The sequence below is a fragment of the Sus scrofa genome, chromosome 14 (genome assembly GCF_054392235.1).
Source record: "Sus scrofa isolate SSC_HxYL_T2T_F1_AM1 chromosome 14, Sscrofa_HxYL_maternal_Yorkshire_Landrace_v2.0, whole genome shotgun sequence".
NCBI classification, from domain to species: domain Eukaryota; kingdom Metazoa; phylum Chordata; class Mammalia; order Artiodactyla; family Suidae; genus Sus; species Sus scrofa.
This window is the reverse complement of record NC_139396.1, coordinates 15,134,585-15,160,430: the sequence shown is the minus strand read 5'-3', so window position 1 is coordinate 15,160,430 and position 25,846 is coordinate 15,134,585. Positions and strand designations below refer to the sequence as shown.

The window sequence follows — 25,846 nt, the reverse complement described above, 5'->3', positions numbered from 1 at the left end:
GCTGAATGAGTTCTTGTTGCAATATGCCTCACCAACACTCATAACTCTAAAGGTTTTCAATGTTCGCCAAACTGAGTGTATAGAGAGGTAAAATACAATTTCTTGAATATTAATGATTTTAAGTAAATTTTCATTTTGGCCATTTTTATTTCTGGTATTATGAAGCACCACCTATTTTCTATTCTTTGTATGACTTTTTCTTATTGAATTAAAGAGATTTAAAATGATATGTTTAGGGATTTCCCATTCTGGTGCAACAGAAATGAATCTGACTAGGAACCATGAGGTTGCAGGTTCGATCCCTGGCCTCTCTCAGTGGGTTAAGGATCCGGCGTTGCTGTGAGCTGTGGTGTAGGTTGCAGGTGCGGCTCAGATCCCACGTTGCTATGGCTCTGGTGTAGGCCAGCGGCTACAGCTCCAATTAGACCCCTAGCCTGGGAACCTCCATATGCCACAGGTGTGGCCCTAGAAATGGCAAAAAGACCAAAAAATTTACTTTGAGTCATTGTATTTTTTTCATTTAATACTGTGAGATGTTTGTCACAGGAGGTTGAACTTGTCCCATACATACCTTGTGACAACTCATGGCTATGAGGTCAGTGATCTCACCACAGGTCACCCAGGTGGAGTATAAAATCTGGAAGCCCTTTCCTTACTTTGCAGGACTTATTCTGATAAGAAAAAAACATAAGTCATCACAAATTTCTAATTTTAAACCTCAACACAAAACTGCATTCTAACTTTTACAATCTCATCCCCACTGAGTCCCACTGCCACCTGGGTTTGGTAAATGGCTCTGGGATTGGGTGGGTTATGGAGAGAGGTAACAGCTGGGCGGTAGGGCTCATGGAGGCCCACCCCGGGTTTCACTGTGCATCCCTGTGGGACTTTGGGCAAAACAGCCTCTGCTTCATTTGAGAAATGTGGGTGATGCTAACTGCAGGTGGTGTTTTTGTACAGTCAAGGTGATAACACAGAGCATGGGATCTCTCTTTTTAAACAGAGGAAAGAGAATCTGAGCAGTGATTTGCCTCAGGTCCCCAGATAGTGAGGGGCAGGCTGGGCTAAAACCCCAAGTCCCATTTACATCCTTTCCAATGATATCCTTTAAAGTGTCCTGCTGGGAGGCCAGCAGGCCATTTTTTCAGGTAACAGTTTAAAAATCAGAGCATTTACCTGGCCCATCTGTGGGACCCACCAAGTCAATGACAGCAGCTCTTGAGGATGGGAAAGTTCTTTTCCTTGTTCCACACATACGCTCTCAAGGAGAGGTCAAAGGAACAGGTGATGACTCGACTCTGGTCCTTGAAATGAAAAACCAAGTGAGGCAGGGACGTGGGCTCCAAAGCTCAGAGCCTCGACACAGGCAGGTGGGCGGGCGCCACGCTCACCACCCCCATGGACGTGATGGGCCTCTGGTGGTCCTGAAAGGTCACCAGCTGCAGGCCGTGGATGGTGAAGAGCACCAGCTCTGACCCGGACACCAGCAGGATCACCTGATTGCCGTGGCCCTTCATGATGTGAGGAGGCATCATGGTCTCTGGCAGGAGGAAACTTGTGATCTGTTCTCCTTTTTGAAATAAAGACACACAGACTGTCATTTCTTAGTAGCAGCTGCGGGTCTAGAACAGACATGCCCCACCTAAGATGGTGGAAAAAGCAATGGCTTTGTGGTCACAGCTGTGTTCAGTCCTGACCCATGCATTTGTTCCCCTAAGTCCCCCAGGCACCGGCTCTGAGATACTGACTGCGATGCCGTACAGGGGCTGGGAAGGCCCAAGATGACATGACAGTGGAAATGACCCAAGGATGAGGCTTCTACCTTGCCTTCTCCCCTTCCCCATCTAAGACAGGATGATGTAAGAAATGGCCACATGAGAACTACGACTTTTATGACATCTGCCAAAAACTTGGTGAAGATACTTTTATACTGTATAGTGTTACTTGTTAAAAATTTTTTTTTTATTTGATCATTTCCTTATGGAATTTAGCACCAGGAAAATAAAATTACCTCTTCTGAAGAATTCATGTGTTTTCTCACATCAGACAAAGGATTACATTACACATCCTGTATCCCTTTTTTCCTTGGCTGCCAGGAAGCTCAGAGTAAAATTTATGGTCAAATGATGACAGGAAAACAAATGAACATAATACAAAAGAAAAAATGCTAAGGACCACAGGGAAAGCCTATCAGAGGGATGCAGGGTTTGGGAAATAGAGGAGACAAAAAAGGAGATGGATGTGGGTCTTATTTTCCTACTGGATGAGGAGTTCATTAGGGAAGAGAGAGTTGTGGCTTTTATTCACCTTTGTGTGCACTCAGTGCTGAGAACAGTGACTCTGACCTAGTTGTGAAAGAGAGGGATGAATGCAGCAGGGAGACCAGTCAGGAGAGGGGAGAGAGTGGACCGTAGGTGACGTCTGAGGCCCAGGGCCAGGCACAGGGTCCACTACACAGCACACGCCCAACTGCTCAGCTGTTACATAAATCCCAACAAGAAAACCTTTGTTGGAGTTCCCGTCGTGGCGCAGTGGTTAACGAATCCGACTAGGAACCATGAGGTTGCGGGTTCGGTCCCTGCCCTTGCTCAGTGGGTTAACGATCCGGCGTTGCTGTGAGCTGTGGTGTAGGTTGCAGACGTGGCTCAGATCCCACGTTGCTGTGGCTCTGGCGTAGGCCAGTGGCTACAGCTCCGATTGGACCCCTAGCCTGGGAACCTCCATATGCCGTGGGAGAGGCCCAAAGAAATAGCAAAAAGAAAAAAAAAAAAGAAAACCTTTGTTGGCTCACTATGATTCACTGAGAGGAAAGAAAAGTGCCCCAAAGGAAACATGAGCAATCTGTGCTTGAAGCATCATAAGGCATGGAGGTGACAGCCCTAATACGGGGATCCTTACCCACAGTCCACTTGATCCCTGGACTTCTTGGCCCCTAGCTCATAGGTCGTGACAACCAACTGCATGCCATTGTCATTTCTGTGCATCACCATTAGCCGGGCTGCCTTGTCAGGGGCCCAACAGGCCCTGGACATCTGCCAGATGGGAGGCAGAAGGCTCATCCTCTGATGGACACAGCAAAGAGTGAGTGTGGAACACCTTGGGAGAGACTGCCACATGTCAACACTGTCTCACGTCTCCTCACCGGTGAGGGAGGGGACTTCTCCAACCTGGGAGCACTATGAAAACCGCTCCCACAGACCCAACCACCATGACCTTACTTGGGTCTTACAGGAGTGGCCTGTGCCACCTGTGGACCCTCCTTTCGTGACCACACCAACCACAAAGTGAGGTTAATCCAGCTCTAGTGTGGCCCTGCTGGGAACATGGTGGCACACTGGTCCCAGGGAGGGTGATGTGATGGGTGAATCAAATAAACGGATTTTCTGTTTTTGAGCAGCTGCATGTCACCATCTTGCTTTTGCCTCCAATGTCTTCCTCGGTAATTCCTCTCCTATCTCCTTGCAGGCTGCTTCCAAACACCCGCTTCTCGGTGCTGCCCATGGATCCTGTGGCCTCTCTCTGCTGGCTGCCCTCTTCAACCACCAGCCTCCCCTGGCTACAGGCTCCAGCACCGCCAGTCTGTCCTGCTCTGCCACTGCTCTCTCTTGCTGTCCTTCCTTGGCCACCAGCCCAAGCACATCTTAGAGATCTTCTCCAGCTGCCTGCTTTTCACCCTAGTCTAATTTTCAAATACAACCCCTGGCACTCAGAACGAACATCTCTGAGCCCATGAATCGCTGGCAGATGCAGCCCCTCACATGGGCCAGCTACGTGCAGGCCTCCAGGTAATGGATGCTGTCCCTGCACTGTCAGCATCTCCTCCATGCCCGGCCTGGACCCTCTCTTCCTCACTCTTGCTGAAGACAGTTCTCAGGCCACCAAATACCTCATGAGCCTTTCCACCAAGAAGTCTCTAAGGCCCCAAACCCCTTCAATATTGAACTCTGCCCTCTCTAGCCAGGGAGCTGACCCCTTTCAACCTGTGGGCAACAGGGCAGCATGGAAACAGCAGAGGCTCCAGGGAGAAGCCAGCATTGTGTTAAGTCAGCTGGTGGCCCGTGAAGGCCACCACTGCTCTCAGCCACCACCGTCACTCATCGTCATCATCCCCATGGGCTAAGGGGCTTGGTGTTACACAAGAAGCTGCCCCCCAGATGCACCCCACAAGCCTAGGGCACAGGACCTGCCACCTTGCGTGCACAAAGCCAAGTCCCGTGGGCAAGGAACACAGCCCCACTACTGACCTTTGGGCCCAAGTCTGAATGTGGGGTTGATGCAAACACCCACGGCCAGTCAGGACAGCAAAGGAGACTGGCGGGGCTGTTGGGAAACATGCTCACCCTGGAGAGCAGCTGCAGCTGGGGCACCGTCAGCATGTAGAGTGCCCCCTCGGCACAGGTGGCCTGCAAGCCAGGGGACAAAAACTGAATAAAGAGCTAAAGTGAATCAGAGAGAAAGTGTCCAAGAAGATAAGCGAGGAAGATCAAATAAACGCATAAATGAAGCTCCTAGAGAGGAGAAGTTAAATAATTAACAGCCTGGCATTTACAGTCCATGTACAATGAAACTTTCTGGAGGTAAAAGAAAACCTGAATCATGTACTGAAAGGGTATATAAACTCCTGGGAAAGTTGAGCTATGACGATACCTACAAACACATCTATATTCAAGAGAGTGGATCAAAGCAGAAAGGTGGGAGTTCCCATTGTGGCTCAGCAGGTTAAGAACCCGACTAGTATCCATGAGGAGGTGGGTTCCATCCCTGGCCTTGCTCAGTGGGTTAAGGATCCAGTGGTGCACTAAGCCTGTGGTGTAGTTCACAGATGCGGCTCGGGGCCCGAGTTGCTATGGCTGTGGCATATGCCGGCAGCTGCAGCTCCAATTCGACCCCTGGCCTGGGAACTTCCATATGGCATGGAAGGAAAAAAAAAGGGCAAAACGGAAAGGTGATGGAATATGAGAGTAAAGGTGCCAGGCACACGCCAAGCCTTAGAAAACAGGAGTAGTGATCCTGATTAGCAGAAGAGATACAGGATTCAGGCCCCAAGTAGGAAATGAAACAAAAGTGAAGACCCTTTACCATGCTAAAAGCTGTAATTCACAATGAAGTAATAATACTTAGAAATACCTAGGAATCAAACACCCCAATCACATTTACAGAGCAGATACAAGAAAGAGTGGAATGAAATTCACTGATAATTAATAAATTATGTGTTTAAATATATTATTAAAATAATAATAATAATATGGTGGAGTTCCCATCATGGCTCAGTGGTTGACGAATCTGACTAGCATCCATGAGGACACAGGTTTGAACTCTGGCCTTGCCCAGTAGGTGAAGGATCCAGTGTTGCCGTGAGCTGTGATGTAGGTTGCAGTCGTGGCTTGGATCCCACATTGCTATGGCTGTGGTGTATGCCAGCAGCTACAGCTCTGATTAGGCCCCTAGCCTGGGAATCTCCATATGGCATGGGTGTGGCCCTAAAAAGCCAGAAAAGTATGTATGTATGTATATATATATATATATATATATATATATATATATATATATATATATAAAGAATAATATAATTCTCAGCCTAAGACAAGCCAAGTAGATAAAAAGTAAATAAATATAAGACATAAACAACATAATTAAGAATGACTAGGCGTTTCTGTTGTGGCTCAGCGGGTTAAGAACCCAACTAGTATTCATTGCAGGTTTGATCCCTGGCCTTGCTCAGTGGGTTAAGGATCTGGCATTGCCACAAGCTGTGGTGTAGTTTACAGATGCAGCTTAGATCTGGCATTGCCACAAGCTGTGGTGTAGGCTGGAAGCTGCAGCTCTGATTTGACCCATAGCCTAGGAACTTCCATATGCTGCAAGTACAATCTTAATAAGGCAAAAAAAAAAAACAAAAAGAATGACTACCTTTGGACCTTTGTACCCTAATAATGGAGAGCACAGTCCTTACAAGCACACACAGTTAGAAAAACTGAATAAAGCTGTGGCACAATAGATGAAGAATATGGGAGTTCCCCTTGTGGCTCAGCAGTAATGAAACCAATTAGTATCCATGAGGACATGGGATTGATCCCTGGCCTCGCTCAGTGGGTTAAGGATCTGGCATTGCCATGAGCTGTGATACAGGTCGCAAATGTGGCTCAGATCTGCTCTTACTGTGGCTGTGGTGCATGCGGGCAGCTAGAGCTCTGATTCAACCCCTAGCCTGGGAACTTCCGTATGCCATAGGTGGAGCCCTAAAGAGAAAAAAAAGAAAGAATGTGACTGGTTACTGCAGAGGTGCAGGTTTTATTCCTGCACAGTGGGTTAAAGGATCAGGCATTGCCACAGCTGCAGCTTATATTCAACCCTTGGTCCAGGAGCTTACATATGCTGGGCATGCAGCCATAAAAAGAAATAATTTTTTTTTTAAATTTATGTATGGCAAAGTAATAAAAACAATATCCTCTGGTCACAATGATATAAAACTAGTAATCAATAGCAATATTAAACAGACAAGACATTAGTATAATCACAAAAAAATGGGAGAAAGTTCATATACATAAAAAGAAATAACACGGGGGAAAATTTTTTAAGCAGAGGGAATTTAAAGAAAAATTATCAAGAGAATATTCTACAGAATTGTGTGCATAAAAAATTGAAAACCTAGATACACTGGGTAGTTTCCTAGGAAAATGCAACATATCAAAATGATCTTAGGAGACAGAAAAGCTTGAGCAAACCAATTTCTATAGAAGACAAAGAAAATTACCCCACAAAAAAGTATCCAGCACCAGATGATGAAAAGCCTACATAAATGTGGATATTTATGCCATGTTCACTGCTTCTTAAGATATTGGTTGTCCTGAAATCAATCAATAGATTCAAAGTAACCAAAATCCCAGGAAGCAGTTTTGTAGAAATTGAGAAGCTGTCTTGAAAAATTTTAGGGAAATGGATATATTTTCAAAAAAAATGCTGGAGGTCACAATTTAACTATACTCTGCAGGAAACAAGACCCTGTGCGACCGTCATAAGGCCAGACATACAGATAAGTGGAAAGTGACCCACACATTCAACATATAATACATGAGACACAGACAGCTGATATTTTCACAAACAAAGGTGATGATGTAATTCGATGAGGAAAGGATGGTCTTTCCCACAAATTCTGGATATCCATTTGTAAATAAAAATGAACCCTCGAGTTCCCATTGTGGCTCAGTGGTCATGAACCCGACTAGTATGCATGAGGATGTGGATTCAAACCCTGGCCCTGCTCAGTGGATTAAGGATCTGGCACTGCTGGGCGCTAAGGCGTAGGTTGCAGATGCAGCATGGATCTGGTGTTGCTGTGGTTGAGGCATAGGCTGGCAGCTGCAGCTCTGCTTCTATCCCTAGCCTGGGAATGTCCATATGCAAGGGTACAGCACTAAAAAAAAAAAAAAAAAAAAAAAAAAAAAAAAAAAAAAAACCAGAAAGAAAGAAACTTGACACTGACCTTGCTCACAAACAAAATTTAACTTGAAATAAGCCACTGACCTACACAGAGAACAACTTCGAAATAATGCCTGGGACAGGGGAAAACTCACAAAGCTGAGCCAAGGAGTCAAGGTGCTGGGTACGCATTTGGAGGCCTTTTCAGGTTGTTAGCAGTTCAGGACACTGTGGGTGCAGAACTGAGGTTGCCTGGCCAGCTGGGGCCAGGGCCAGTTCTTGCTCCCAGGCCCACCCACAGCATGGTGGCCAGCATCTGGTTCACACAAGGCTCCCAGACCTTTGAGTCTCCGACTTCGTCTTCTGCTACCAGCCAGAATAAACCCTGTGCCCTTAAAGCACTCATGGAATTAGAGCCCACCCAGGTCATCTCTCTTTAGCTGGGTAACAGAAATTTCTCATGATGCTATAAGCTTTGACCACTTCTCCTGAAATTCCACACGTTTGCTCAATATATTTTTAGGCCATATACTGAGGTGCATCCTAAAGTAGCATGGCTGTATCTTCCTGGGAGGTTGACTTAATTATTATCCGGAGATGACCCCTAATATCCAGGAAAGACTAGGACCTTCCAGCCCTCCCATCTAGTATTACTAGCTGGGTCAGCTTGCTTCTGGTTCTCATCCCCAGGGCACACCATTTTCCCATCCTTCTATTTATTTATTTATTTATTTATTTATTTATTTATTTTGCTTTAGGTTTTATTTTTCTGTTATAGTTGATTTACATTGTTCTGTTGATTTATGCTGTAAAGTGACTCGGTCATACACACACACACACTCACACACACAAATTCTTTTTTTTCACATTGTCCTCCATCAGGTTCCATCACAAGTGAGTGTCTAGATGCAGTTCACTGTGCTATACACCAGGATCTCACTGCTTATCCACCCCAAATGCGATAGTTCATTTTCCCATCCTTTCAATTCCACCCTTCCTAAGTGTTCTGTTTTAGATGAGTCTTATATTAGTTTCCTAGGGCTGCAGTAATAAAATCAGTGGCTTAAAAAACCAAAAATTTAGGAGTTCCCATTGTGGCACAGCAGGAATGAACCCAACGAGTAACCATGAGCACATAGGTTCGATCTCTGGCCTCAGCAGGTTAAGGATCTGGTGTTGCCGTGAGCTGTGGTGTAGATAGCAGATGCAGCTTGGATCCCGGGTTGCTGTGGTTGTGGTGTAGGCTGGCAGCTACAGCTCTGATTTGACCCCTAGCCTGGAAACTTCCACATGCTGCCAGTGTGGCCCTAAAAATAAAGCAAAACAAACCAAAAAAGTCAGCAAAAGTTTATTCTCTCACAGTTCTAGAAGCCAGAAGCCTCAAATCAATAGCCAGCAGGGCCATGCTTCCTCTAAAGGCTCTAGGGCTATCCTCGGCTTATAACAGCAGATCCAGGGTTGTTTCTGTCTGCGCCTGGCTTCTCTCTCTGTGTGTGTATCTCTGTGCCCTCTCCTCTTCTTACAAAGATAACACCCATTAGATTAAGGGCCCAAACAAAATCCAAGATGATTTCCTCTTGAGATCATTAAGTACAAAGAAAAGGTACCATTTCCAAATAAGGCCACATTCTGAGGCTCTGGCTCAGGCTCAGCACAGCCACAGAAGCCTCTCTGCTATGACAGAAATGACCTCTTCAGGATGCAGGCAAGCCTGGCCATCTGGGGCACACTCTCCCAGGAGGAAGTAGCTTCCTGCCATCCTCAGACCCTTGCCACAGGCAATGACACTAGAGAAGGCCACCCTAAGAGTACATGGAGAAAGAGCATTCTCACACTGTACAGCACTGCCAGCATCCTATGCCGTTGGCACTTCTAGAGCACTGCACAGCCCAGATCCCACACAAAGGACACAACCAGCACTCCACACAAATGGCTTACCTTCAGGTTGTCCTCTTTGCCTTCCATCTCCGCCAACTCCTAGCCCTGGAGGTGCATGTCCACACTCCTGGGCCATTGCCAGTGGTATGGCCATGCGGCCAGCAAGTGCAGAAACAAAACTCACCCAAGGTTTTCCCTCTGGGATGAAGACCTCAGGACCTCTTGCCTCCCAGACACCCCAAACAGAAACAACAGTAACATCTGTCTCTGCACATTCCAGGCACCCTAAACTCTTGACTGACAGGGATTAAGACACTCACTTCACTTTACTGTTTCTTATTTATCTATGTTGTTTTTTAGGGCCACACGCACAGCATGTGGAGGTTCCCAGGCTAGGGGTCTAATCAGACCTACAGCTGCCAGTCGACACCATAGCCACAGCAACATGGGATCCGAGCCACATCTGCAAACTACACCACAGCTCATGGCAATGCCAGGTCATTAACCCACTCAGTGGGTCCAGGGATCAAACCCACAACCCCATGGTTCTTAGTCAGATTCCTTTCCACTGTGCCATGATGGGAACTCATTTCACTTTAAAAACACACAACCCTGAGCTCTTGAGCAAGTCACTGAAGGGAACCTGCCCCCATCTGCTAGCCTTAGATGCCAGGCCTCACAGAGCACCATGTGGCTTACCAACACAAGTTCAGGTTCAGGGAAATGAAACATGAGGCTTTCAGTCATCAAACATCAGAAGTGAGTCATAATAAAGGGTTGGAGTCCACTTTCAATATTTGACAGTGATAGCTTTTAAGGCCCATCCCTCTCTCTTCCCCAGGGGCAAGCTGATAAGGGGAACCTGCAGAGAATTCAAACCAGGAAATCCTGGCCCAGGAGTGAGAACCCTCCCTCAAGCCCCACTCCCCAAACCTCTGGGAAAACCAGAACCTGGAACTCCTCCCTGCTCCCTCAGCCATTCCCAGAGCTGCCTCCTGGAAGCCCACCCTGCTCTCTAAAGAACAGATTAACCTTTCACACCCCGTGGTCATGTGTGGCATCATCAGGCTTGATAACCAAGGCAAATTTCGGGTCTGGGTGGATCCTGCCCCACCACAAGACACATTCATCTTCCTCTCAGGATTCAGAAGCTATATGCTATATACTGGTCTTCTGGGAGTTAGACGAGAGATTACTGTGTGTAGCCTGCCTTATAAAGGATACTGCTAATTGTTCATTTAATCTTCTCGGATAATTCAAGGAACTTGGACTTTTCAGTTCCTCATAACCTTCTCCAAACCTAAATGCTAAAGTCACGTAGTTTACTTCTGCATATAGTTAACAGTCCACAAGGCATTGTTGTTGCTATTTTATACAGTGGATATTAATTTAGATTTCCTCATGTTTCCTTCATCATGGCCGTTGCTCATCAATCCTTCCTGCTTCTCTGAAATTTTATCTGTGATCCTTTTCCCTCTGCCTGAAGAAGTCTCATTAGTATTACACTGAAGGTAGTTTTATTTCCTCTGGCTACGGTTAGGTAGAGTTTTCTTAGGTTTCCATTGTCACAGGTCACTCTGATAGGTCTAGCTGCAGATTTATTTTTATTTCCCCTGCTGGGGGTTTGCAGGGCCTTCTTGATTCCATGGATTAACATCTTTGGTCATTTCGGAAAAACATCTACCATCATCTCTTCAAATGTTTATGTCCCCCTGCCTCACCTGCTCCTAAGACATCAAATAAATAAATACTAAAATTTTGCATAGATCCTTGATGGCCTTGTCACTGAAAGTGAGGTCTGTAACCTGATAGCATCAATATTCTGAAGAAGCTTCTAAAAAACTCAGAATCTCGGATGTCCCCAGGGACCCAGTGGATCAGAACCTTCACTCAAACAAGATCCACAGGTGATTCACACCCCATTCAAGTCTCAGAAGCACTGGTCTCTGTCTCTCAGCCTCTCTTTCAACTAACCACTCCTGATACTTTTATCTTCCAGTTCTTTAATTGTTAAATTCTTAACTCCTTAAGTGATACAGAGAATGCACATGGAAAACCACACAGAACTTAAACACAAGAGCTCAGTAAGTGATCACAAAGTAAATATTTATGTCACCACCCAAGTTTAGACACAGAACACACCTGGTGGCCCACGAGCTCCCCTGACCCTCCCCAGGCTGTTTGTGAGTCAACTGTCCCCTGTGCTGCTAAATCATCCACTGAGGCCTAACCTTTGTTATTTGGTTTGAGAATTTCTTTCTACTTGGTTCTTTTCCAAATCTGTTATACCATTTCTCATGGCTTTAAATTCTCTTGAAATGTATCTCCCTGAGCATCAGAACCACCACAGGTGTGCTGTTGTCTGTGTCTATTAACTGCAGTATCTGAAGCCCCTGGGGCTCTACTGACATTGCTGTTGATGCTATAGGTTCTAGTTCACATTCTTATCTCATGTGCCTATTTACCTTTAAGTGTGTGTGGAAAAGAGAAGCCTGGGGTGATGTTATCTTCTTCCAGAAAGGATTTCCATTTACTCCCTCCTGGTAACTGGGCAGCTGCAGCCAACACAGGGACTGTTCCCTTTCAGACATGACAACCCTCCCAAAGTAAGATGATTCACAGGGCCCCAACCCTTGTCTATTTGTCTGTCAAAGCTCTGCTCTGCCTCTTAGCCTTGGAGTGAACACCTCCAGGGCAAAAGCAGCCCCAGTGTCAGGTTCAGCACTTGGAATCTTGGCTTAGAAACTTCACTCTTTTTGGCTCTCTGACTTGATGTATATTCTAATTTTTCTAACTGTCCTTCACCAACAAGTAAGTGTGATTCGTGTGGTCTGCCATTCCCAGGGGAGAACCACAGCACTTCCTCTTCATCTAGACCATGTATTCCCCAGTTGCTTTTTATTTACACTTATTATTCCAAAGTCTCCTTTAAACAACGACAGAATTGTTTATAACAAATCTGTCATCAGGGGAGTTCCCGTCATGGCGCAGTGGTTAATGAATCTGACTAGGAACCATGAGGTTGCGGGTTCGATCCCTGCCCTTGCTCAGTGGGTTAACGATCCAGTGTTGCCGTGAGCTGTGGTGTAGGTCACAGACGCGGCTCAGATCTCGAGTTGCTGTGGCTCTGGCATAGGCTGACGGCTACAGCTCCAATTAGACCCCTAGCCTGGGAACCTAGCATATACCACAGGAGCGGCCCAAGAAATGGCAAAAAGACAAAAAAAAAAAAAAAAAAAAAAAAAAAAAAAAAAAGAAAGAAAGAAAGAAAGAAAGAAAGAAAATCTGTCATCAGCTCCTGCTTTTTTTGTTTATGAGCTTAGGTCCTTTACAGAGTTAGTTCTGTTCACATAGGAAACTGTCCTTGGATGCCTGCCCATCCTGATGTCTGGGAGGCCAGCTTGCCCACACTTTCAAAGACCTCTTCCCTCTAAGAGGATTATGCTGCCCCAGGTGAGGGCTACTCCTTGATCTGCTAGCACACACTCACTTTCACTCTTTCTCAGGAGTCAAATGCTCCCTCCCAGTGATTAAGAATCATCTCTCAACCAAATGTCCTCGCAACAGGCCTTCATCACCTCAGGCAAATGCCTGCATCCTGTCCAACATGCTTCAGTTTTCCTTTAAGTTGGGCCCTCACACTGGAGTTCCTGTCATGGCACAGCGGAAACGAATCTGACTAGGAACCTTGAGGTTGCAGGTTCGACCTCTGGCCTTGCTCAGTGGGTTAAGGATCTGGCATTGCCATGAGCTGTGGTGTAGGTCCCAGACACAGCTAGGATCTAAAGTTGCTGTGGCTGTGGCATAGGCCAGCAGCTGTAGCTCCAATTCAACCCCTAGCCTGGAGAAGCTCCACATGCTGTGGGTGTGGCCCTAAAAAGAAAGAAAGAAAAAAAAGGAACAGCTGTTACGTTGGGCCCTCACTGAGACTTGAAAAAGGGGAGCATGCAGTAGTGAGAAGGAACTGCAAGAGGAGGAAAGACTCTGAGGGAGACCAGGAAACAGAAAAGCTGGGGTGTGCAGACAAAATGTGCAGGTAGGAGTTCCCACCATGGCTGAATGGTAACGAACCTGACTAGTGTCCATGAGGACACAGCTTTCATCCTTGGCCTTGCTTAATGGGACAAAGAGTCCAGCGTTGCTGTGAACTGCGGTGTAGGTCACAGATGTGGCTAGGATCCTGTGTTGCTGTGGCTTTGTGTAGGCCAGGAGATGCAACTCTTGTTCTACCCATAGCCTGGGAACTTCCAAATGCTGCATATGTGGCCCTAAAAGCAAAAAAAAAAAAAAAAAAAAAAAAAAAAAAAAAGAAGCACAGGCAGCCCATAAGGCTGGACCTCACTGTGAGAGAGCAAGAGGCTGCAGAAACTGGGCAAGCAGCAGGCCGCCAGCATGCTAGAGCTGAAGGGGGACGAGGAGTCTGCCCTCTTGCGGCAGGCAAGAAGCTAGGGGGACAGAACAAAACAGGGTGATCACTTGGTCTGCCACATGGAAGGCCTGGCTTGAGATGCCACCCAACACGGCAGGTCTGATGCAAGTGTCCACAGACCCTGGGAAAGAGCAGAGGCTCCTGAGAGTGGGGTCACTCCTCAGCAGGAGGGGGCCCTCTGGAATGTCACAGGCCTCCAATGCAGACGAGGAGCTAGGCAGGCAGAAGGAGGCCTGCTCACACCTGTTCTCTGCTTTCCATACTTTGATCAGGTCCTGCTCATCCATGGTGACAACCAGCTGCAGTCACGGGTAGGTCACCAAATTCACCAGAGCCATGGGCTCTAAAGGGCTTGACCAGACCTCCATGCCCTGGGCAACAACACAATGAATGGAACAACTTAGGGAGGGCCCATTTATTTCCTAAATGCTATTTTCATTCGTTCACCCATCACCCACTGTGCACTGGGGACATACAGCCAAAAAGGGTCTGATCCTCATCCTTACAGGAAGCAGAGTACAGGAGCCAAGAGACACAGAGGTAATACTCCACCACAGAGGAGAAGGTGTGTCCTGTCTCACGGAGGAGAGCAGAGTCTGAGCATGGGTGGGGAGACACCTGGGGGCTGGCCCCCCATCACCAGGAGCACTGAGGGTGGGGTGGGGTGTGATGCTGGTGCAGTCTGTCTGAAGCACTTCAGTGGTTACCTACAGCTCAACTGAGGAAGGCTGGACAGGGAAGCAGGTCCCAATACCATCCCCTGATTGGGACCCAGGCAGGACCCAATACCATCCCCTGATTGGGACCCAAACTATGCTTAGGACCTGAGTCATGCTCAGGGCTTGGGCTGCACACAGAGAACTTCCACGTGGAGCATCTCGTTCAGTCTTTGGGGAACCCAGTTTTACAAAGAAGCTAATTTGGGCTTGTGGATGTCAACAGTTTCTGTTGCACATCTGCAGCTGCCCTGCTCAGAACACCCTCTTTCCCAGGGCTGTGCCCAGCAGCGCCACCATGGGCCAGGCTTGGCCAAGGCCTGTGCCCTGTCATGGCCATTGGCAGAGATGGAAACAACTGATTCCACGGTCTCCCCCAGGATTCTGAAAGCTGGAATGGCACAATAAAAAGCACGGGTGCCAGCAGGCCCATGGCACAGGGCATCCAAGAATCAATACTGTAATTGCTACTTCAGTGTTTCCCAGCACTTTCTCTCCCACCTGGGGTAATTACGGTTCTTTTTCTATCTTGTGCTATTGTGCCAGCATGATCTTTGTCCAATCATGACATCCCAGTGTTCTTCCACTAGTTTCCTTCTTCCCCCTCACATCAATATTCAACAGTTGATTCCTGCTGGTTAAACAGCAAGACCATCACTGGGAGGAGGTCAGCACTGGTGACCAGCTCATGTCTCAGAGAACAGAGATTATTCAGAAAGAATAGAGGTCCTGTCATGGCTCAGTGGAAACAAATCTGACTAGGAACCATGAGGATGTGGGTTTCATCCCTGGCCTCGCTCAGTGGGTTAAGGATCCAGTACTGCTGTAAGCTGTGGTGTAGGTTGCAGATGAGGCTTGGACCCCACATTTCTGTGGCTATGGCTGTGGTGGAGGGGCAGCTGCAGCTCTCATTCTACCCCTAGCCTGGGAACTTCCATATGCTGCAGGTGCAGCCCTAAAAAGACAAAAAGAATAAAAAGCAACCGACAGAACAACACTATATGATACTGAAAACTAAATATAGCAAGACTGGCATTCCAGAATTCTCAAGCACATCAATGCACAGTTAGCCTAAAAATAAAAACATCACACAAAGACTCCCTCCACGTTTGGAAGAGCTTTCATGTGAACAGTTGTTTTCCATCATCAATGACTAAAACTAAATATACCTCCTAGTTGTCAGTCAGTAGCCAGAAGATCTGATACATATATCTTGGGACAAAAGAAAAGATGTCACGTTCCAAAGGAGGAACAAAGAGAAAACATTAACAATTTAATGATTAAAATATTTTCCAATTTTTAACTTTAATTATTTGAATTTCTGGACTTCCCGTCATGGTGCAATGGAAACAACTAGGAACCATGAGCTTGCAGGTTTGATCAGTGGGTTAAGGATCCAGCATTGCCATGAGCTGTGGTGTAGGTCACAGATGTGGCTCAGATCCCATGCTGCCATGGCTGTGGTGTAGGCTGGTAGCTACAGCTCCGATTCAACCCCTAGCCTGGGAACCTCTATATGCTGTGGTTGCGGCCCTAAAAAGCCAAAAAAAAAAAAAGGCCCTGTGCGGTGGGGGGGGGAACCCCCTCGGTAGGCCATGCGGGGAGGCAGGGCCTCGGCAGGCCATGACGTGGGGGGGGCGGGGCCTCGGCAGGCAGCGCGCGGGGAGGCGGGGCTTCGGCAGGCCGCGCGCTGACAGGGGGACCCTCGGTAGACCGCGTGCCAGGGAGGCGGGGCCGTGGCAGTCCTTGTACGGGGGGGCGGGGCCTCGGCAGGCTGTGTGACTGGGGGGCGCGGCTTCTGCGGGACTCGCGCGGAAGAGGGGGGGGCCTCGGCAGGCCACGTGCCAGGTGGGCAAGGCTTCTGCAGGCCGCGCGCGGGGAGGCAGGGTATGGCAGGCCCTGCGCCGGGGGTGCGGGGCCTCCGCAGGCTATGTGACTTGGGGGAGCAGATTCTGCGGGCCGCGCGGGGAGGCGGGGCCTAGGCAGGCCAAGTACTGGGGGGGCGGGGCCTCAGCAGGCCAAGCGCCAGGTGGGCACGGCTCCTGCAAGCCCTGCGCGGGAAGGCGGGGCCTCGGCAGGCCGCGTGCCAGGGAGGAGAAGCCTCCGCAGGCCCTGTGCCAGGGGGGCGGGGCCTCGGCAGGCCGCGCGCGGGGGGCGGGGCCTCGGTAGGCGATGCGACTGGGTGGCGAGGCTTCTGCTGGCCAAGCAGGGGAGGCGGGGCCTTGGCAGACCGTTTCATGGGGGGCGGGGCCTCGGCAGGTCACGCGCGGGGAGGCGGGGCTTCGGCTGGTCGCGCGCTGACAGGTGGGGCCTCACCAGGCCACGTGCCAGGGAGGCGGGGCCTCGGCAGGCCATGTGCCAGGTGGGCGGGGCCTCGGCAGGCTATGTGACTGGGGGTCGCGGCTTCTGCAGGCCGAGCGGGGGAAGCGGGGACTTGGCAGGCTGTTTCCTGGGGGGGGGGCGGGGCCTCGGCAGGCCGCGGGAGGCGGGGGCACACGGCTCACACCCAATCCCAGGCACAGCCTAGTTCACATTCTGCTGCCATCTTGAATCGCGGTGTTGCTCTTAGTTTCCTCAGGAACCGTTTTTTAATGGCTGGCGCAGCTGCTTCCCTAACTGGGGTCTGCAGTGCAGGCTTGGTGTCTCTGCACTGCACCCTGCAAGCAACTGAAACCCGGCCAAGCACAAAGGAAAAGAAAAGGTAGACTTTGCTTTATTTCCCAGACTGTACTTTTATGAGCAGGGAATTGTTAATGGGCTTTGTAGGTGACAGTTGAACTGCTGAGGAGAAGAAGGAGGCCTGGGGGGGGGGGGGCAGAGGCGTCCAGGGCGTCAGAAGAACCAGTGGGGAGCAGGTGGTGGTGCTGAGGGAGTGAGGGGGCGGTGGGGACGACGGAGATGAGATGTGAGGGTGGTGGTGAGGTGGGGAGGATGGTGATGAGATGGGAGGATGGTGATGAGATGGGAGGTTGGTGATGAGATGGGGGGGTGGTGGTGAAGTGGGAGGATGCCAGTGATGAAGTGGGGAGGACATCGAAGAGGTGGGAATACGGAGATGAGGTGGGAGGATGGTGGAGTTGAGCTGAGAGGGTGGTTAGGAGATCTGCGGTGAGGTGGGAGGATGGGGGTGAAGGAGGAGGGTGACGATGGGATGGTGACAGCTGTGATGAAGTGGGAGGTCGGTAATGAGGTGGGAATAAGGCGGGGTGGATGGTGATGAGGTGAGAGGACAGCTAGAGGAAGTGGAGAAGGGGCTGACTGCAGGGCCAGCAGTGAGAGGGCTGTCACACAGCGCAGGAATCTTGACAGGCATCCAGCTTGAGAGGAAAGCCTTCAGGAAGGAGGGGCGTTGGGTGTCATTCAGATGCGCCCAGTTATGGTAGATTGAGGACGGTATCAGCACTACTAAATATCAAATAGACAACCTATCAGCATCTTTTACGAACCTGTAATGGAAACGAATCTGGAAAAGACTAGATATACACATGCAGGGGTATAATGGAATCACTTTTCTGCACACCTGACACACAACATTGGAAATCAACTCTACTTCAATAAAAAAGTTATTCAGGAGGGGACAGGAGCAGAGTAATAATTAGATTATTGTGGGGACAGTTGCCAACTTCCAGCCCCCTTTGGTGCTGGGCTCCTCCTTCGTCCTCTCCCAGGTGCGAATGCCTCTGACCCTCTGCCCAGACGTGACTCTTGCTAGAATGTCCATGTTAGAGGGGCTGTGACTCTTTAAAAGGAATTTTTCCCAGGTGGGGTCCCCAGGGTCCCAGGCCTGGCTTGCCAAGAGTGGTCATGAGGGGCCAACTCTCACAAAAGCCCTGGGACTGAGAAGGCCTGCATCAGCTTCCACTTGGAGCCATGGAGGTGGCCAGTTACAAATGCCTTTTTAATGTTGCTCCCAAAACTCTGTAACATATCAGGCCATTGCTTCAGGTAATTTCATTGTGAGGCCACTTACCATTTTATTTCATAGTTTCATGAAGGGGTATTGTCCTTGTCAAGCAGACAGGAGCTGAGGAGGCGAGGGATCGTAACAATGTGTTATAAATTTGTAAAATTTCTCACCCAGCTCCCTCCCATCATCAACTCAAGACCTAAGATACCTGAAAAGCATCTCTTCTCTCCTCCTTTTTCTTCCTCTGGCTGGTCCTGACCAGAGGGCCCTAGTGAGAGCGGCTCCTGATAATGTCAGGATCTTCTTTGGAACCTGCAGCATAATTCATTTTCCCCGGAATGGATGTGGAGCCTCCCCGTGCTTCCAAATTGGGCTGCACCAACTCTCAGACTTCTGTGTTCCATTTTCTCAACGCTCCAATGAATTGTCAAGACAAAGCTTTGTGTCAAGATAGAGAAGCATCTTTTCCCAGGCCTGCATTTCTGGATGGGAAACAGGAGCCCAAATCCTAAATGTGCCTATTTGGTCAGCTTACAGTCCAAACAGCGATTTTGGAAATGCGGAGTTTGCAGAGCCTGATGCTTCTCTTGCAGTTTATATCTGCACGGTTGTCACCAGTTACAGACTATGGCAGAAGGCTTGCAGTGTGTAGAGGAGGACGATGGACAAGGAGTCAAAGAGAGAAAAGAGCAGCACATGTCCTGGTTCAGCTCCTCCAAGTTGCCATTAAAAGTGCATAAATTCACCAGACTCTAGCCTCAAACATCCACGGTCAATTAAAAGCTGTCTCCGGTCAATGGGTTGTGACACAGAGTTTCTATGTTCTAGGGACACCTTCTACCCTTTAGACAGACTGCTTTTCGCCCTGAAAAATGGCATCCAAAGCCCCACTGTCAGCTAACAAGTGTGTAACTTGCATTGGTGGCACCTTCAGGTTTCATGGCATTTCCTATCTCTTCACCATGTATAGGCTGTGCGTTAAAACTTCCGAAATCCCCTTTTCTATTCTCAAGGGTTCCCACACCCCAGATGATGATGGAATCCGCAATTATAATAAGCAACTTCCAAACAAAATTGAGGGCCCTGCTTTCCTTACAACCATTGCTCTTTTCCCTATACTTCTTCAAACTGGCCCAAGACATTTTAAGGCTGCTGTCTTTGGCTTCTGTGCAGAAAAGAGTGCCTCCTGGTTTCTTCATCTGCTGAAGATGGACCTAGTCCCTTCTCATTTCTTAACCTAAGCTGTGAACCTTTTGCTAATGATGATTTGTAGTCTGAGCTCTCTGGGGTCCAGAGAGAGCTCTGCAGGTGCCTGTCAAATGCTCCACCTGAGAAAGACCAAGCCAAGCTAAATTAAGCACCATGGCTTGACACAGCTTTCCAAGTTCTGCAGCAGAACAGCAACCACCCCACCCCCACCAGGAACAGAACCTCCCATCAACAGCTTCCTCGCTCCCCCTGGGTTTCTCCCAGTAATTTTTTGAAGATTGCCCGGGGCTGCCAGCCTCATCTGCCTTTTCACTTGGCTCGTTCCTCCTCTCCCAGCTATTTGCTAAAATACAGGGTTTCCTCCCCCTCTTGTTAGAACAAAACTTGCTAGGAAGTTGACGCTAGTCTTCTGAGGCTTCCTCGTGTTGTCCCAAAGCCTGTCAGGTAATTTGTAAGTCTGTTAGTTTAAGTGGCAGAGCTAAAGGCTTTTCTCTAACCAACTGACTGGTTTCCCCTCTGCCTCTGAGAAGCTTCATTCTAGAGTCAGAGATGTCCAGGCACAGCCTTCTGAGTACACTCTCCTCTTGACTTTGAAATCTTCACTGGGCTTTGCCTGCATCTATGCTGGACGATGAGCCTCGGCAACACATGAGGACTTCCATGCCTCACTGGTCAGCACCACTGTGCTGCTGGGCTGGAGCCTCCATCCTCCATTCCTATATCCATGCCTACTTTTCAGGCTCACTGGTGAAGAAGTAGGATGAGGAAGAAGGAAAGGATCAGAGGTAAGGAGCATAGTCTCACTGACAGTCCATAAGCCTGAATATCTGAGTTTCAGCTCCTTTTATACAGGTTTCACAGCTGAGAAACTGAGCCCACCCAATCCTCATTCTGTCTTCACACCACAAGGCTGGCATGGGCAGAGTGCCATCAGGAGAGAACACAGCTCCCACCATGGAGAACCCCTCTAAACTTGCTTGCACCAAAGTCTAGTTCCAACAGCATGTGGCCCATGGAAAATGCAGCTGCGGTCAGTAACTGAGGTTAGACAGCCTTGCCCTTGCATCCTAGCTCCTAGCACATGCTCCTTCCTGGTTCGCCTACCATGAAGCACGTGACCCCTCTGATGAAACACATATGTGATGACTGACATCCTGGGTCTCTGCCCATGGCAAGTAGGCCCCTGCAGTCACTGGACCACAGTTCTCCCCCACCGAAGGACCCTGCAGGCCATGGAGCACCATGGCTTACAGCAGGGTTTTGGCCCCCATCACTAATGTCATCCCACTAAGTATGTGCCAAGAAGATGCTTGTTAAGCCTAAAACCTAATTTGATATGTGGAAGATCCATCTTCACATAAGACCTCAGACTGGTGACAGTTTGGTTTAGAGAGAGGGTCACAGTCCCAGAGGAGAGATCTACCCAGCAAGGGTGCTCAATGAGGAAGACAGAGCTTTATCCCCTTATTCCTGCAGCATCCACCCTTGACCTTCATGGTTCACTTTGGTCTCAGGCTTTCTCCCAGTGTTGAAGTGAGGGTGTGGGTGTTGTCCTGTACCTCTCCTAGGTCTTAAGAGTACAGCCAAAACTCAGCCTCCTCCTACACTCTGGCCCCTCAATCAGCCCTGGACACCTAATGTGGATATGACAGACATGCAGCTGCTGCGACAGCCCCTGATGAGTGCCAAGACCAGCCTTCCCAGTGAGTCCACTCAGGACCTGAGGCATTGCTCAGCTGGCTTGCTGCCTCCAGCAGCACTCAGTCAGGTGGTGGTCCTTCCTCACCCAGCAGAGCCAGGCTCTCCTGGACTGTTAACATGGAATTTGGAGGGAATCTTGTGCCTCAAAGAGCATCACTCTTCTGGGGAGAGAAGAGGAATGCATGTGACATTATTAAAGCCAAGGCTGTGTGGTGAAAGTTTAATAGAACAAATATATGTCTGGCTGGCTGAAGAATGATAAAGTCACTCTGATGATGAGGACTTTACTGCACTGGTTTCCAGACCCTTGTTTGCTAAATAAATTTATTTACTTGGACTCCAAGCTACTGGGTGACCTTGGTCCAATGACTCCACTTCTTCCAGCCATTGTTTCTTTATTGTAAACTGAGAGGATGGGACTCTGTGAGTGATTCTTGGAGTATCCTCATACTGGGGGAGGGAGTCTCATATTTTTGGAGCATAAATACTCTCTACCAGTTACTGGGCATGTTTTCAGGGGGTGCAGAGTTGACCCTAGTCTTGTTGCTCTTGTGCTGGTGGCAGGAAGCCATTGTTGCTGCCTTCCAGGACATTGTTTTCCGATGGGGAATGTGTGATGGGCTCTTTCTAAATCCCCTGACCAACCCTTCCCCCTGGTCAAATAATTTCCAAAACTATTTTAAGAAACCTCTGAAAGACTGAGATGAAAGTATTTGTACTGTACATGTCCCTGAGATGATTCATTTATTGGTTGATGAATTTTATAATGTGTGGTTAGATTTATTGTAAGATCATAAGTCCTTTCTTATGAAATGTACATGCAGCTAGCACCCATGTCTGCATTATTCTCTGGGACTTGAGTAAGAATCTTGTTTGAAAGTCACTGCTATCAGGAAGCAAAGTGTTTGGGGTGTGTGCAGCCTGAGCGTGGCCAAGAGTTGAGTCCCTCTGGTTCATGCAGCTCTACCAGATAACCTGCTGTCACATAACCTACTGCGATGTTTCATCCATGTAGAGTATGTTAGCAGCTGTCCGGTGGGGCCTAGAGCAGCTCACTGCAGAAAGGAGTGAGGAGAGAGGGGTGGCTGAAGTGGGTATGGGGTCCAGAACAGGGCTCTGTGAGGGGAACCCAGGAAAGGTGTCTGTGTCAAGACTGATCACCCCCCAGCACCATTGGATTGATTGAGGGAGGGAGAGTGTGATATGAAAAATAGCAAACCCAAGGAATTCCTGTTGTGGCACAGTGGAAACAAATCTGACTGGTATCCACGAGGATGCAGGGTTGATCCCTGGCCTCACTAAATGGGTCAGAGATCCGGCATTGCTGTGAGCTCTGGTGTAGGTCATAGACATGGCTTGGATACCTCATTGCTGTGGCTGTGATCAGCAGCTGTAGCTCTGATTAGACCCATAGCCTGGGAACTCCCCTATGCTGTAGGTGTGGCCCTAAGAAGCAAAAGACAGAAAAATAGCAAACTCGGGATATGCAATACACACATATATATTTTAGATTTCTTACATGTATAGCCATGGCACTGACAGTTGATAAAATGGGTTCATTGATAAAACCGTAGGTATTGGCAAGATTCTTATGTTTCTTAAAGAGAGATTAACACATATAAAAGATTAGAACTGTTAAGGAATGAATGGCTTAGGAATAACAATTAATTGTCTAGTTGTGAAAACAGCCTCTCTGCCTAGATTCTGTAGGCATGAGTACAATGAAATGTCAGGTTTTCTGGTTTTTTTTTTTTTGGCTGTACCTGCAGCATAGAGAAACAGGCTAGGGACTGAATCCCACCTAAGCTGGAACTGTGGAAATGCCACATCCTTAACCTGCTGCACCCCCGTGGGAACTCCACAAGATGTCATTTCTTACAAATTTTCTAAAATTTAATCTTTTCCCCGTTTCAAACGACTCACCTCTTTTGGTTGAAATTAGTAAGTTTTGTTATAAAATTGAATAGCAAGAGGACACTGGCTACACACATGTTCCAAGTGGCTTGTCTCCCTTCTAGAAACCGCCAACCTGCCTGCTGCCATCCTGCCTCCCCAACCAGAGCAGATTCTCATTTTCCAACTCCAAGCAGCTGTCCTCCCCAGGGCAGCCTCAGATTTCTATACGACCTTAGGCTCCCCAAGTGAGATCTCGCTGGGGTGCAATGCTCTCGCCTTCCTCTCCTTCAGTCCAACTCCATGTCCACAGTGAAGGGTCCCAACGGAAACCCAGGGATTTGAGGGAGGCCCTTTCTCTTGGAAAACAGCCCCTGTCTAGAGGCTTACCGCCTTCTGAAGCCATTCCCACAGGCATGGGCCTGGACCACCACGGGCTGGTGGCCTCAACGTGGACAGTCAAGAGCAGGACCCAGCAAGGAACCTGCCCCAACAGATGCTCAGGACGCAAGTAAAGGAGCCCAAGTTTGAATCTCAACAGTAGAATGCGGGCCTCCAGTCATTCTGCAGTGGGGGAGGGGCCGAGGGCAGGTGAGCCTGGGTGGGGGTGGGGTGCCATTCCATTCTGGCCTCTGCAGGGAGGCAAGAACCAGACGTTTCTTCCACCTTATGCAGGGGCCAGACAATTGTCGAGTGCCTCGTCAGGCAATGTATGTGTTGGTTTTCAGAGTCACAGCACCAAGGTTTGTCTTGATGTTCCCTTTCCCTTCGTTATTCATCAACTTGTTTGTTGTCTTTCAACCTGCTCAGCTTCCCTCCTGGCTCTTGGCTTCCTTCCCAGAGGCCAGACTTTCTGAACAAAATTTACCATTTATCATCTGATAACCACTTGGGTTTTCATGGCCACCTGGAACCCAATGTTTATGGTTTGGCTTCTCTCAGCAGACCCACCATTTGTGATTGGTGTGTGTCCATCTTTCCTAAGGAAGCCGTCTTGTGTGCCAACCAGCATCCAGCAGGACCCACCTTCCTCATGTTCCCTTGTGCTGGAAAGGCCCAGCCTATCCAAAAAGCCGCTGCACAGCCCACGTGTCCAAGACCAGAGATCAGTCTGACGTGTTTCCCGTATTATGACATTGCTGATAAGTATTGTATGTTTTACCTTTTTAATGATTGAATATAATATTCTCCACAAATCCTCCCTTCTCAGGGATCACAGTCCACTTGTGCGAGATAGAATATGCAGTGTTGAGTCCTCCTCCCCCCTCTTTCCCCTGTCCACTCAGTCCTCTTTCCCACCAGGGATCAGAGATACCTGTTTCATTCACATCTTTTCAGAGATCTTTTGGGCAAGGAACATTGAGTGCAATCCATTTGCCTTTTCAAAAATTATTTCTTTGTCTCTGAAAATTAAAATGTGCACAGGGATGCAAAATGTTGGAGGATAATGTGAGAAAGCAATTATATATGTATAATATATGTGTATATGTATGTGTATGTGTGTGTCTGTATGACAGGGTCCTTTTGCTGTACAGTTGAAATAGACAAAGCATTGTAAATCAACTGCAATGGAAAACTTAACAATTATAAGGTAAGAGTTCATCTTGAAAAAAAGTAAAAAGGAAAAATAGAAAATTAAATCTTGTCTCCGTATATCTGAGTATATTATTTTTGTCGCCTTCATACTGCCATTGTGGCTCCTCTGTTACTGGACTAACCTTTATTATGGGAGTTTCTACATTTTCTTGAAATTCAAGGAACTGAAAGAACTGAGTGTTCAAACCCAGGCAATATCAAAAGTAAATATCCAGCTCCATTTGAATTTTTCATTTCCTATACACAGTGCCTGCCTTTAGCCTTAACTCTGTCCTATGCAACATTTTGGACATATCTTTACTGAAAGTTCTTTCCCTATTTATCTGAAATTTACCTTTCACTTTGAATCAGCATTTATCTGGCAAGACTAGCCAAAAAGGGTAACATATTAGGCGTTTAGTAGTGAGCAGTTCTAGAGAGGATGAGAACTTGGACTAGAAACTGAAATGTGCATTTTGGTCCAACCCAAAATAAAATGACAAAGGGACCCCAAATCTGCAGGATGAAATGTCAATGGAAGAGGCAGATAGAGTATTGAGTGTTTGTGCTTCGTGGGGTTAAGGACAGAAATAAGGGACAAGAAGACAAGTTAATGTACTAAATATCCCAGAGATCTGTTTTTTTTTTTTTTTTGGTCTTTAATTTATTTTCCTTTTTAGGGCCAGACCTGCAACATATGTGAGTTCCAGAATAGGAGTCAAATCGGACCTACGGCTGCAGGCCTATGCACACCCACAGCAATGTGGGATGCAAGCTGTGTCTGTGACCTACAGCATAGCTCAAGGCAACACCAGATCCTTATTTCACTGATGGAGGCCAGGGATCAAACCCACATCCTCATGGATACTTGCCAGGTTCGTTTCTGCTGAGCCACATTGGAAACTCCTTGTATTTCTAGGATTTAAAAAATCAACTACGCATGAAATGCATGTGCACCTTGAGAGAGTGCCAGTATTTTATCCAGCAATGTCCACTCTCCTTTTGGACAAAGCCAATCCCATCTAAGACCTGGCCTGCAAGCCCTGCTTATAAGCTTGTGAATTTCCTGTCTGCATCCCATAACCTTCCTCTTGAGAATCTAGGCTCATCATTACCCAT

General features: G+C 48.0%; 1 pseudogene; it reads right to left on the bottom strand.

Annotated features, from left to right (window-relative positions):
* Positions 1-1,172: 1,172 nt before the first annotated feature.
* Positions 1,173-25,846, bottom strand: LOC146396336 (F-box/WD repeat-containing protein 12-like; annotated as a pseudogene).